A 13,761-nucleotide genomic window follows, 5' to 3' on the forward strand; every position below is an offset into this window, starting at 1 on the left:
TCTTTAAAAAAACATTGAAGCAAAAATTTTCAAAAGAATTTTTAGGCCTTCATCCTTCCCTCGAATCAATAAATGAAAATCTCAAATTTAGAACAAGACTAGAAACAATACAAAAACTAAGCAAATTACAAATTTGTAATATTTGTTTCTATGAAAAATATTATTGTGAGTTTGTTAGTTATTTCTAAAAACTCAAAATAGAAGATAAAAACCTTATCTTTCTATCTTCTATTCAAAATTACTAAAATCATTTGCTACACACTGTGAAAAAAAATATGTACCAAAATATTGGCAAAACAACCTAGAATTTTCAGAAAATTTTATGGAAATCTTTCTAAGAATAGACACTCTTGGAAGAGACAGAGATTTATCCAAGACAATCTTGCTAATCTATACGAAATGCAATGACCTCAAAAGAAAATTAGTCATGCATACAAACAAACCCTTTGTTGTCCACAACAAAATAAAATAGTAGGAGCACATGGTCGCAAAAACCATTCTTCCAAACAAAGAAAACCTCACAAAAAGTTTTCTAAAAAGAAGTACAAAATACAAAGAACTTTTCACAAAAAATATTCTCCAAAAAAAGAGATATTTTAGAAAGAAACCTTTCCAAAAAAGCAAATCCCTATTGCCCAAAAGGAAACCTCCTACTAAATGCAAATGCTAGATTTTTCAAAAAGAATGACATTTTGCAAGAGATTGTCCCAATGAAAAAACAAAAACAGCAATACAACACCTCTATGGTACTTGGAAAAAATGAAGGATTAGAAATTTGTCATTACAATGACATCCAATCCGAAGATGAAGTTTACAAACTTCAATTAATAACTGAATCTTTCGATTCCGAAAATTCAGAAAATATGTCTAACTCATGTGTAATTAACGAATGAGTCTTCAGATTGAAGTTGAGCATGTTTCATCAAGAAATTTTATATCACTGTAGTCTTAAAACTACCTGGATATAACAAATTTCATATCCATGCTTTGGTAGATACAAGAAGTACCTACTATCTGGCCCGACATACACTACTTCCATAAAATCTATGGAAACCTCTCCATGACCCACATCGTATCACTATCGGCTCAGGAGAAATAATGTAGCTCCAACATGAAGCTTGGAAAATTCACCTCGACATTAGAGGCAAAAATTTTTAATTCCCTTTTTATTAAGCCTTGGGAACATTGTAACCACAAGACCCGACTTAGTTTTAAGAAATTATTGGTTAATGTTTCACGCACTTGTTGAACAAACACCGGAATATTATTGTCTAAAATGCTATACTAGACAAGAAATCAATGGAGACACAATATTTGCTTATGCCTATAAACCCTCCCAAGCTTAAGCAATAGCTGGCAATGCTCACATTCTCCATCAACATTTCCAAAAGCGCAGCAAATGTGGTGAGATTCCACCTTTAGAACCACTACTCGTTGCACAAACCACTGACAAAGAAGTCCAAAAACTTCTTGAATCCACTTGCTCCGATAAACCTTTGGAATGGTGGACAAAACAAAAACCATTCACCGATCTCAAACTTATTGATCTCAATAAGCTCATTCGAGTAAAACATATAGTTTACACCCCCTTTAGATGTTGAGGAATTCTCCCAAAAAATAAACGATTTGCTTAACCAAGGCCTTATACGACCAAGTCACTCTCTGCATACCTCCCTTGCATTTTTTGTCAGAAATCATGCAGAGATAAAACACGGAAAGGCTAGGATGGTCATTATACTTGGATGAAAGATATTCAAGTCTAGTTTCATAAGGAGAAAATTTTATGTCAATCTGATCTATATTTAAGGATATATTTTATGAAGAGAAATTATACTTGAATGAAAGTTATTTAAGTCTAGTTTCATAAGGAAATTTTTTTATCTCAATCTGATCTATATTTAAGGATATATTTGCATTGGAAGAATCAAAGGTGATGATGGTATTCTGTTTTATTGAAAAATCCGAATTTAAAGCCAAATTTTTTGCGTCACTTTTTGAGTTGTTGTTATTGTTCAAAAATATCAGGAAAATATCTCACTTATTTTTTGCCTCAATTATACATGTTCGGGTCCCGAGTTTTATACATATTTTGTCTGCGACTCAGCTATATTGGTATGATATCTTACTCGATTACTCAATTCTACTCGGTTCTCTATCTTCGGCTGAATTATTATCTTGGATTATTACTCGGTTCCAACATATCATTTGGTGCAACTTTCTTATTTACTGATGGATTTGCTACGAATTATTTCATGTGTCCTTATTACTCTTAAGGACTTTCATTATTTACTAGTTATCTACTACTATACTATTGCAAATTTGGTACATGTTATTTGGGCATTGGCCCATTTCCGTTAATGCTATTGTGTCTCTTTGATTGAGACATTATTTCTGAAGAAGAACTCCTCGGTTGCTTGCCTTGGGTTCTTTATTTGCTGACTTTTGTCGGCATTGGTTCGTTTGATGTGAAATTTGAATTTCTTAGAAAAATAAAGCACATGGTGGCCTCATCATCTTATCATCCTCTTTACCCATTACCCATTGGTTATTTGGCAGCCTTCTCCTACCATCCTTTATTTGACTCTCAGATACCCCTTTGGACCAACCTCTTGTGTGTTGCTTCGTTTGGTTTACCTTTATATATGTGTGTGTGTGTGTGTGTGTGTGTATGTGTGTTTTAAGTCCACTGAGACTTTTTATATGTATTCGTGAGTCTTTTATCGCCGTCTTGTGAATGATAGGCATTACCCACTTATCACCCATTTCTGCCTTTGAGAGTCGGTGCCCGAGTTGGGACACCGTGTTGGAGGATCTTATTACTACATATATGTTATTTGGTTCAAGGTGGGATCACTGTCATTACCTCCCAGCTTGAGGGGGAGAAGTAGAAGAATAAGTACAAAAAATAGGTATTTTATTCCATTCGTTGTGACAAAGATATTCAAGAAAGGGGGAACACCAAAGATGAAGATTTTGCATCTAATAAGAAATATTTGTAACAAAGAAAATTGAAGACCAAGGATCATTTTCATTGCAAGCTAAAGTTATAAACTCCAGCTTGAGGGGGAGTGTTGAAGAACATATATGGAAGAGTCTTACATGACTCTCACAATAAGAAGTCTTACAAAGGCAAAATTAATATGGAAGGAGGTTTCAAAGAAGAGTTTTAGTTTAAAAATATTTTAGTTATGTTGAGTTATTTAATTATGCTAAGATTTATCTTTAAGTGTTATAGTTTAGGTGTAATGGGGATAAGAATAGTTTAATTTATTTGGACTCTACTACTTTCCTCTATTATAAATAGGGTTTCATGTACTCTGATTACATCAAGTCAATGAAGTATTTTTATTTTTCATAAATTCAACAAAGCCACGAAAATGGATGGATATTATATCCCTAATAAGGAAAGATTAATTTCATTCATTCGAGGAAAACAATGGTTTTTCAAATTTGATTGTAAATCAGGATTTTTGAAAATTCGTATTACTGAATGCGCCATTCTTGTTAATACATTCAGTTGTCCTTCTGGATATATGAATGGCTTGTTATGCCCTTTGGGCTAAAACAAGTTCCTAATATTTTCCAAAGAAGAATGGACGGTATTTTTAGACCATTCTTTAGATTCTATATAGTGTATGTTGATGACATCTTAGTTTTTTTTTTTAAACAAAAGAAAAACATACAAAATAGTTAATACAAGTCTTTGAAGCTTTAAAAATTGCAGGAATTGCCCTCGGTAAAAAGAAAACTAAAATATTTTGTAATAAGATAAATTTCTTAGGATTAAAAATTTCCTTAAGAGAAATAATTCTCCAAATCATATTTTTTTTAAAATCTTCATTTCCAAATGACATTGAAGATATAAAACAACTTCAAAGGTTCTTAGGTTGTTTCACATATGCTGAGCAATTTATCGAAAATCATGCAAAAATTCAAAAATCAATTTAACAGAAGTTAAAAAAAAGATTGTTAAATGGGAATGGATACCTAAAAACAGTAAAAGAATAATTCAGATCAAACAAATGTTAACAAAACTTCCAATATTAACATTACCATATCCAAATGTTTTTCTCATTTTAGAAACAGATGTTTCAGATCACACTTGGGCAGTTGTATTAAAAAGTAAAGAAAATAATTCAAAAAAAATATGCAGATATACTTCTGGAATTGCCTCTTATGGCTGAAGAATACATGGGTAGCAAGAATGATATTCTCAAGATTACTATCATACCCTTACGAGGGATTTCAAATTTCTTGAGCTGGTCCACATTGATTCGATGGTTCCTTATAACAAGGGACCTACTTGGTCACCTCACCAAACTTGGGCCACCCGTTGATGAAGAAGATGTTGCTTATGCTAAGTTGTTAAAAAATAACACTTTGGTAATTAGTTGGTTCATCAACAACATGGAAGAACTTGTCTCCAACAATGTTATTCATCTCGACACCGCCAAACAAATTTCTAGCTCCGACAATTTACACAGGCCATATGATATTCTCCAAAGAATGTCCAACACTAAACAAGGAGAAAATATCCATGAATATTTGGCTAGGTTTAGAGGTCTTCTTCAAGAATGGAAGATAGCTTAGTCTACCTCCACCAATGTCACTTATTCTCAACAAGCATTAGAATCTTGTACCAAGATTTGAGCAAAAATGAAAGTTGCAATACAACATATGCAAACCTAATTAAACTTCATGTATGATTCCAGCAGACACGAAGAAATTTTTAAATGTCAAAAAATTCTAGACACAGTTCTAGAAAAAAATAGATGAAGGAAAGAGACATGTTTTCTTTAAAGTGTCAGAGTGGTTCTGTCCACTCTTGTAGGTTGTAGCTTTCCGCAACTAATAGATTGTTCTGTTGGGTGGTATTGGTTAGCTGTTGTCATGGTATCAGAGCTAGGCACGCCACGTCCTGCGTTTGAATCCTATGAGAAGCGGTCAAGAATGGGCGGGGTGGGTGTCAGAGTGGTTCCTTCCACTCTTGTAGGTAGTAGCATTTCTGCACCTGACAGATCGGTTTGTTTGGTAGTATTGACTAGCCATTGTCATATAGAACTAACATAACTCAAACAGGGTTTAGAGAATCTAAACAAAGATCAAATTAAAATTTCTTAGATGAAATATTAGATATAAAAGAACATGTAGTTCTTGAAACAACAATTTTAAGGTATAAAAATCCTTTTACCCTTTGGATTTCAAAACATGAATGAGTTTTTTTACTTAACTGAGTTAGAAACATCATTACCCTTGGGTCTTCTTGACATAAGAAGTTGGCTTAAAAAACTCGTGTATAGCACCATAAAAAACACCTTCTGAAACATCAAATTACATATTGGTGTTAAGTATAATCTCCACTTCTAAGGAAGAAGTTGATTATTCAGAATATAATACATTTGGTAAAAAAAACTAATCTATTATATTCAAGAGGAAAAACGATCCTCTAGCAAAGAAAAAATTAAGCAACAAAAAAGTGATCTAGAGCCATGGGACTCTGAAGACAATGTTGCTAATGGAATTGTCAAAAAAGGACATTATTCTACAAAAGATAAACTTCCACTTGACTTTGGCAAAAGATTTAATATGCTGCAACCAAACTCAGAATCAAAATCTTCTAGAGAAAAAGTCTATGTTGTTGAGGATAAAATTCATAACCGATATTCACATAACAAAGTCTTCCTAGGAGGACAAAGATACTCAACAAAATACTCTTTTGTTGACCTGAATCAGGCTTACAAAGGGTATCACCCAATAGATAACATCAACCCTTTTGAATTTATCTCAATTTAGATTGTCCAAAAGATGGAGAAAAAATCCTTAAAGATTAGAGAAGAAGCATGAGTAATGCTGCTAATATGCATGAATCATGGGATAAGGATTCAACATATAATTTCTTTGCCCATGTTTTACAAGGTAAGGTTGCCAATTGGTGGAATAATCTTCTCGGAGACCAAAAGGCAAAACCAGATGGAAGCACTTCCATTGCAGCAATCTTTAAAAAAACATTGTAGCAAAATTTTCAAAAGAATTTTTAGGCCTTCATCCTTCCCTCGAATCAATAAATGAAAATCTCAAATTTAGAACAAGACTAGAAACAATACAAAAACTAAGCAAATTACAAATTTTTAATATTTTTTTCTATGAAAAATATTATTGCGAGTTTGTTAGTTATTTCTACAAACTCAAAATAAAATATAAAAACCTTATCTTTCTATCTTCTATTCAAAATTACCAAAATCATTTGCTAAACATTGTGAAAAAAAATATGTACCAAAATATTGGCAAAACAACCTAGAATTTCCATAAAATTTTATGGAAATCTCTCTAAGAATAGACACTCTTGGAAGAGACAGAGATTTATGCAAGACAATCTTGCTAATCTATACGAAATACAATGACTTCAAAAGAAAAGTAGTCATGCATACAAACAAACCCTTTGTTGTCCACAAGAAAATAAAATAGTAGGAGCACATGGTTGCAAAAACCATTCTTCCAAACAAAGAAAACCTCACAAAAAGTTTTTAAAAAAGAAGTACAAAATACAAAGAACTTTTCACAAAAAATATTCTCCAAAAAAAGAGATATTTTAGCAAGAAACCTTTCCAAAAAAAAAATCCCTATTGCCCAAAAGGAAACCTCCTACTAAATGCAAATGCTAGATTTTTCAAAAAGAATGACATTTTGCAAGAGATTGTCCCAATGAAAAAACAAACACAGCAATACAACACCTCTATGGTACTTGGCAAAAATGAAGGATTAGAAATTTGTCATTACAATGACATCCAATTCGAAGATGAAGTTTACAAACTTCAATTAATAACTAAATCTTGCGAGCATGTTTCATCAAGAAATTTTTATATCACTGTAGTCTTAAAACTACCTGGATATAACAAATTTCATATCCATGCTCTGGTAGGTACAGGAAGTACCTACTATCTGGCCCAACATACACTACTTCCAGAAAATCTATGGAAACCTCTCCATGACCCACATCGTATCACTATCGGCTCAGGAGAAATAATGCAGTTCCAACATGAAGCTTGGAAAATTCACCTCGACATTAGAGGCGAAATTTTTTAATTCCCTCTTTATTTAACCTTGGGAACATTGTAACCCCAAGACCCGACTTAGTTTTAAGAAATTATTGGTTAATGTTCCACGCACTTGTTGAACAAACACCAGAATATTATTGTCTAAAATGCTATACCAGAGAGGAAATCAATGGAGACACAATATTTGCCTATGCCTATAAACCCTCCCAAGCCTATGCAATAGCTGGCAATGCTCACATTCTCCATCAACATTTCCAAAAGCGCAGCAAATGTGGTGAGATTCCACCTTTAGAACCACTACTCGTTGCACAAACCACTGACAAAGAAGTCCAAAAACTTCTTGAATCCACTTGCTTCAATAAACCTTAGGAATGGTGGACAAAACAAAAACCATTCGCCGATCTCAAACTTATTGATCTCAATAAGCTCATTCGAGTAAAACATATAGTTTACACCCCTTTAGATGTTGAGGAATTCTCCCAACAAATAAACGATTTGCTTACACAAGGCCTTATACAAGCAAGTCACTCTCCGCATACCTCCCTTGTATTTTTTATCAAAAATCATGCAAAGATAAAACACGGAAAGGCTAGGATGGTCATTATACTTGGATGAAACGTATTTAAGTCTAGTTTCATAAGGAGAAAATTTTATGTCAATCTGATCTATATTTAAGGATATATTTGCATTGGAAGAATCAAAGGTCATGATGGTATTCTGTTGCAATGAAAAATCGGAATTTAAAGCCGAATTTTTTGCGTCACTTTTTGAGTTGCTGTTATTGATCAAAAATATCAGAAAAATATCTCACTTATTTTTTGCCTCGATTATACATGTTCGGGTCCTGTGTTCTATACATATTTTTTCTGCGACTCAATTATATTGGTATGATATCTTACTCGGTTTTCTATCTTCGATTGAATTATTATCTTGGATTATTACTCGGTTCCAACATATTATTTGGTGCAACTTCCTTATTTACTGATGGACTCGCTGCGGATTATTTCATGTGTCCTTATTACTCTTAAGGACTTTCATTATTTACTAATTATCTACTACTATACTATTGCAAATTTGGTACATGTTATTTGGGCATTGGCCCATTTCTGCTAATGTTATTGTCTCTTTGATTGAGACATTATTTTTTAAGAAGAACTCCTCAGTTGCTTGCCTTGGGCTCATTATTTGCTGATTGTTGTCGGCATTAGTTCGTTTGATGTGGAATTTGAATTTCTTAGAAAAATAAAGCACCTGGTGGCCTCAACATCTTATCTTCCTCTTTACCCATTACCCATTGGTTATTTGGCAGCCATTTCCTACCATCCTTTATTTGACTCTCACATACCCCTTTGGGCCAACCTCTTGTGTGTTGCTTCGTTTAGTTTACCTTTATATATATATAGGTGTGTGTGCGTGTGTGTGTTTTAAATCCATTGAGACTTTTTATATGTATTTGTGGGTCTTTTGACAGGTATTAGCCACTTATCACCCATTTTTGCCTTTGAGAGTCGGTGCCTGGGTTGGGACACCGTGATGGAGGATCTTATTACTACATATATATTATTTGGTTCAAGTTGAGATCACTGTCATTACCTCCCAGCTTGAAGGGGAGAAGTAGAAGAATAAGTACAAAAAAGAGGTATTTTATTCCATATGTTGTGGTAATTTTAATGTGACAAAAATATTCAAGAAAGGGGGAGCACAAAAGATGAAGATTTTGCATATAATAAGAAATATTTGCAGCAAAGAAAATTGAAGGCCAAGGATCATTTTCATTGCAAGCTAAAGTTATAAACTCCAACTTGATGGGGAGTGTTGAAGAACATATATGGAAGAGTCTTACATGACTCTCACAATAAGAAATCTTACAAAGGAAAAATTAATATGGAAGGAGGTCTCACATAAGTGTTTTAGTTTAAAGGTGTTTTAGTTATGTTGAGTTATTTAATTATGCTAAGATTTATTTTTAAGTGTTATAGTTTAGGTGTAATGGGGACAAGAATAGTTTAATTGTATTTGGACTCTACTAATTTCCTCTATTATAAATAGGGTTTCATATACTCTGATTACATCAAGTCAATGAAGTATTTTTCTTTTTCATAAATTCAACAAAGCCATGGATATTATATTCCTAATAAGGAAAGATTAATTTCATTCATTCGAGGAAAACAATGGTTTTCCAAATTTGATTGTAAATTAGGATTTTTGAAAATTCGTATTACTGAATGCGCCATTCTTGTTAGTGCATTCAGTTGTCCTTCTGGATATATGAATTTATGCCCTTTGGGCTAAAACAAGTTCCTAATATTTTCCCAAGAAGAATGGATGGTATTATTAAATCATTCTTTAGATTCTATGTAGTGTATGTTGATGACATCTTAGTTTTTTTTTTCAAAAAAAAAGAAAAACAAACAAAATAGTTAATACAAGTCTTTGAAGCTTCAAAAATTACATGAATTGCCCTCGGTAAAAAGAAAACTGAAATATTTTGTAATAAGATAGATTTCTTCGGATTAAAAATTTCCTTAAGAGAAATAATTCTCCAAATCATATTTTTTTTAAAAATTCTTCATTTCCAAATGACATTGAAGATATAAAACAACTTCAAAGGTTCTTAGGTTGTCTCACATATGTTGAGCAATTTATCGAAAACCCTGCAAAAATTCAAAAACCTTTTCAACAGAAGTTAAAAAAAAAAGACTGTTAAATGGGAATGGATACCTAAAAACAGTAAAAGAATAATTTGGATCAAACAAATATTAAAAAAACTTCCAATAATAACATTACCATATCCAAATGTTTTTCTCATTTTAGAAACAAATGTTTCAGATCACGCTTGGGCAATTGTATTAAAATATAAAGAAAATGATTCAGAAAAAATATGCAGATATACTTCCGGAATATTTAAAGCGGCTGAATTAAATTATCATTCTTATGAAAAAAAGATTTTACTTGTTAAAAATGGTATTAATCCTCATATATCTTGCTCCTAAGGAATATTTAGTATGTACCGATTGCAAAAACTTTGTAGGTTTCATGAAAAGAAACATCAAAGATTCAATCGAAGAACCTATTAAAAGAGAAAATAATTATTTACCTAATACTTTTACTCGAAATTTTTCTTGTGTTCTAGACAGAAAAGATGACAATTGATCCACTCACGGTGGGTTAGTCCACAACTTGAATTGAAGTGAAGAATTGAATTGAAGTGAAATGAATTGATTCAACTTCAACTCATATTTGGCCGTTAGAGTAGACGAGTTCAAGTAGCTGGAAAACAAATTCCAGTGTAAGTGCCCCCAAATGAAAAATTTGATATAAAAAAGAGAATGAGTAACCTTTTATAATATACTTAAATAGAACATATACCTAAACATATAATTAACTAAAATAAACATGGTTACTACACTTATAAGTGATTTAACGGTAGTATTAGAATATATTAATATCCTAATCAATGAAAAACTATATCATATTACTTAATGATTATAGTTTATTATAAATTAAAACAATAATTACGTGTGACTAGAATAAATTATACAAAATTAATAAAAAAAATAAAAAATAACATAAGTGAATATAATAAATAAACCTAATGGTTTAATTAATTATATCAATTGGATAATTAAACCAATTAATGATTACAGTTTATTATTAATTAATATACTAATTACTTGTGACTAGAATAGATTTTTTAAATAAATAAAAAAGTTAAAAATAACATAAGTGAATATAATATAAAAATAAATTATTTTTTAATAACATAAGATATAGTTTAAAATTAAAACTCACTATTTTAAGACAAAATAAAAAATACATAATAAATAAATAAATATATTAATTTATCAATAACATAATATATATTTTACATATTATTAATTAATAATATATTCACACAAAATGTAAAACCATTTGTTTAATTAATTATAGCAATTGAATAATTAAACCAATTAATGATTATAGTATTATAAATTAATATACTAATTACGTGTGACTAAAGTAAATTGTAAACAAGTGAAAAAAGTATAAAATAACAAAAACGAATATAATTAACGTAAACTATTTTTAACAACAAGTTCGTGCGTTTAACATCATCAACTTACTAGTTTAGTACATACGAACAACAACATACATGTTCAAAAGCAATAAAGTACAACCACTAATAATCACTCAATATGCTAATCGCTATGGCATCTCGAATTTGTGCAGCTCTAGTGGATTCTAATGCACAACCCCTCCGCATGGTTGTTGATAAGTTGCCTTCATCCCCAAGATTGTCGCTATCATCGCTATCTTCATCCGAATTTTCACCTGCTAATCGGACCTCATCACCTCCTCCACCAACCTCATAATCTGAATCATCATCTTCAAATTCAAACATATCATTGTAATCCTCTTTACGAGAATCCTAACAAATTAAAATAAGCCCCAAAAGTCCCAAACCCCAACTCTAATCCCGAAATTAAACCCTATCAAGACGAAATTGAACCCTAAATCCCACGATTATGCCACAATCAAGATAAATTACGCACATAAATTAAAATTAAATAAAATACAACACTAAATTAGTTGAAAAAAAAATTAGGGTTTTGGCTTACTTTCTGAAACTTGGGGAAAACCACCGCTGAATGGGGCAATCTAAGCCCAATCGAAGAAATCGACACCTAAATGTCGAAAATCGAAGAAAATTGAAGGATATCGAAATCGGAATAGGTTAAATCGAAGGAAATACGGGGGGAGGGGGGGAGAAGCAACGCGCGTCGCGTGAGGAAAGTTGATTCGCAAAATAGGTATGAATAAACTTTCCCCCGTTTTTGCCTAAGCGAATGAAATAGTGTAATCTCACTTCAATTCAATTATTTCTACACTAACGCCATTATTTGATGAACTAGGTAATGCGAGGGGAATTCATTCCACTTCATTGTAGACTAACCCCCCCTCAGCGAATGCCCACATGATTTAGTGGCACAAATTACTACACTAACGGTATTGTTCTCCACTCTACAATCTTTATTCGATAATCACGTAGTTTTTTTAAATAGGATATATTGATGAGAGTTGTGCCTGATACGAGTTTAATGTTGAAGATTTAAAGCTCAAGGTTAAGCATTTAACTTTTGAGTTACAAAAACTTCAAAATCGGTGCAAAAGGCCAAGTCCTTCTGGGACCTCTACCAGATCTCCGTTGCGAGAAAAGGAAGCCATAACGAGTGTTTTAACCAAGCAGACGGATGATTGTATTACTCAACTAAATAAAGGTCGACCCGGGATTTCTGCCGGTCATGCTAGGCATGAAAAGGAAATCATAACTCAATCTTCTTGCAAGACAAAGGAATTAGGGGTTTCTACCTACCAGTCTTGAGCTGGAATGGAAGTGGTAAAAACGGGAGAAAACGGAGATGCTTGCCCAAAGAGAAATCTTTCAAAAGGCTTTTGGTTACTCCTATTGAGTTTACTCAATTGAAAAGCCTGACCAAACCAGTAAGTAGTGAGCCAAGTGAGTTTAACTATCTTCCGAAAATAAAACCACTTAAACTCGCTGATATAATTTCTGAGGAAATTTCATTAATGCCCAAGGTGCCTGCCAATGTTAGTCCTCAAGAAACTATTGACCATCAAACCCAAATCCCTATGGAAACAAAGGATTGGTGAAGGGATTCATACTCCCTTTATGACTATTAACTCCAACGGACTCTGGAACAAGACAGTCATATATCCTAAGATTGAATCTAATTATATTCGGATCTTATTCGAATATGGCTTCATCAATCAAATTCTCTTCCAAGTAAATGACTAGACAACTTTGGAGTTATTACCAAAGGAAAGTACTGATGCCTGCAAGGTGTTCAATACAGTGGTAAAATGAAAGTCAATTTGATTAAAGTCGTATCGTAGAAATCAATGGGCCCAATAAGTTCTTACCGAGTATTTCGGTAATCTCTCAAAGTCTTAGAAAAGGATGGTGAACTCCCATAATTCAACCCAAAAACAAAGCAAAAACCGAAGGAATGCCCTGAATCCAAGTGTTGTTACCGTCGTGACCCAAAAACAAAGTAAAAAAACGAAGGAATGCCTTGAATCCAAGTAGTGTTACCGACATACCATTGACATAAGGATCATGGTGCAATATCTTCAACAACTAATCTTGAAAAATAAAGTGTTTGTCTACAAGACATCTGTCCCTCGTACAATCGTGTCAAAAAGTTTCAAAGAGACCAACTCCTATACAAAAAGCATTAGAAGAGGTCGAAAGGAAAATGAGACTTGGAAATTTTCCCAGTACCAAAAGCACAAAGAAAAATATTGCAACATTGCTCAAGAAGCATTGGAAGCAAAACACTCGAACTCTACGAAAAGAAGTCTTTGACGAAAGATTTCCAGTTGGGATAAGAAGACACATCAGCAAATGACGTTTGTCACCATCAAAGAAGACATGTAAGCAAACAACATATGTCCCTGTCAAAACTCACATCAGCATAACAAAAAAGCAAAGAAGATACTCCTAAGTCAATGAAGATGATGTCATAATATGAAAATACAAATTTAGCCCTACTTTCGACTTCGACGCCGTCGCCAATAGTGCAAGGGTAATTTTAGAATTAAAGAAAATATCAAGAATGCCCTTGTGGTTTTCCTTACAACCATTCATTTTAGGGATAAAATCGAAAAAAATGAAAAAGCAAAAATATATAAATTAGACTATTTG

The sequence above is a fragment of the Aristolochia californica genome, unplaced genomic scaffold, assembly GCF_029961685.1.
Source record: "Aristolochia californica isolate CCGP_79_NKW_82.1479 unplaced genomic scaffold, dmAriCali1.0.hap1 SCAF_3, whole genome shotgun sequence".
Taxonomy (NCBI): Eukaryota; Viridiplantae; Streptophyta; class Magnoliopsida; order Piperales; family Aristolochiaceae; genus Aristolochia; species Aristolochia californica.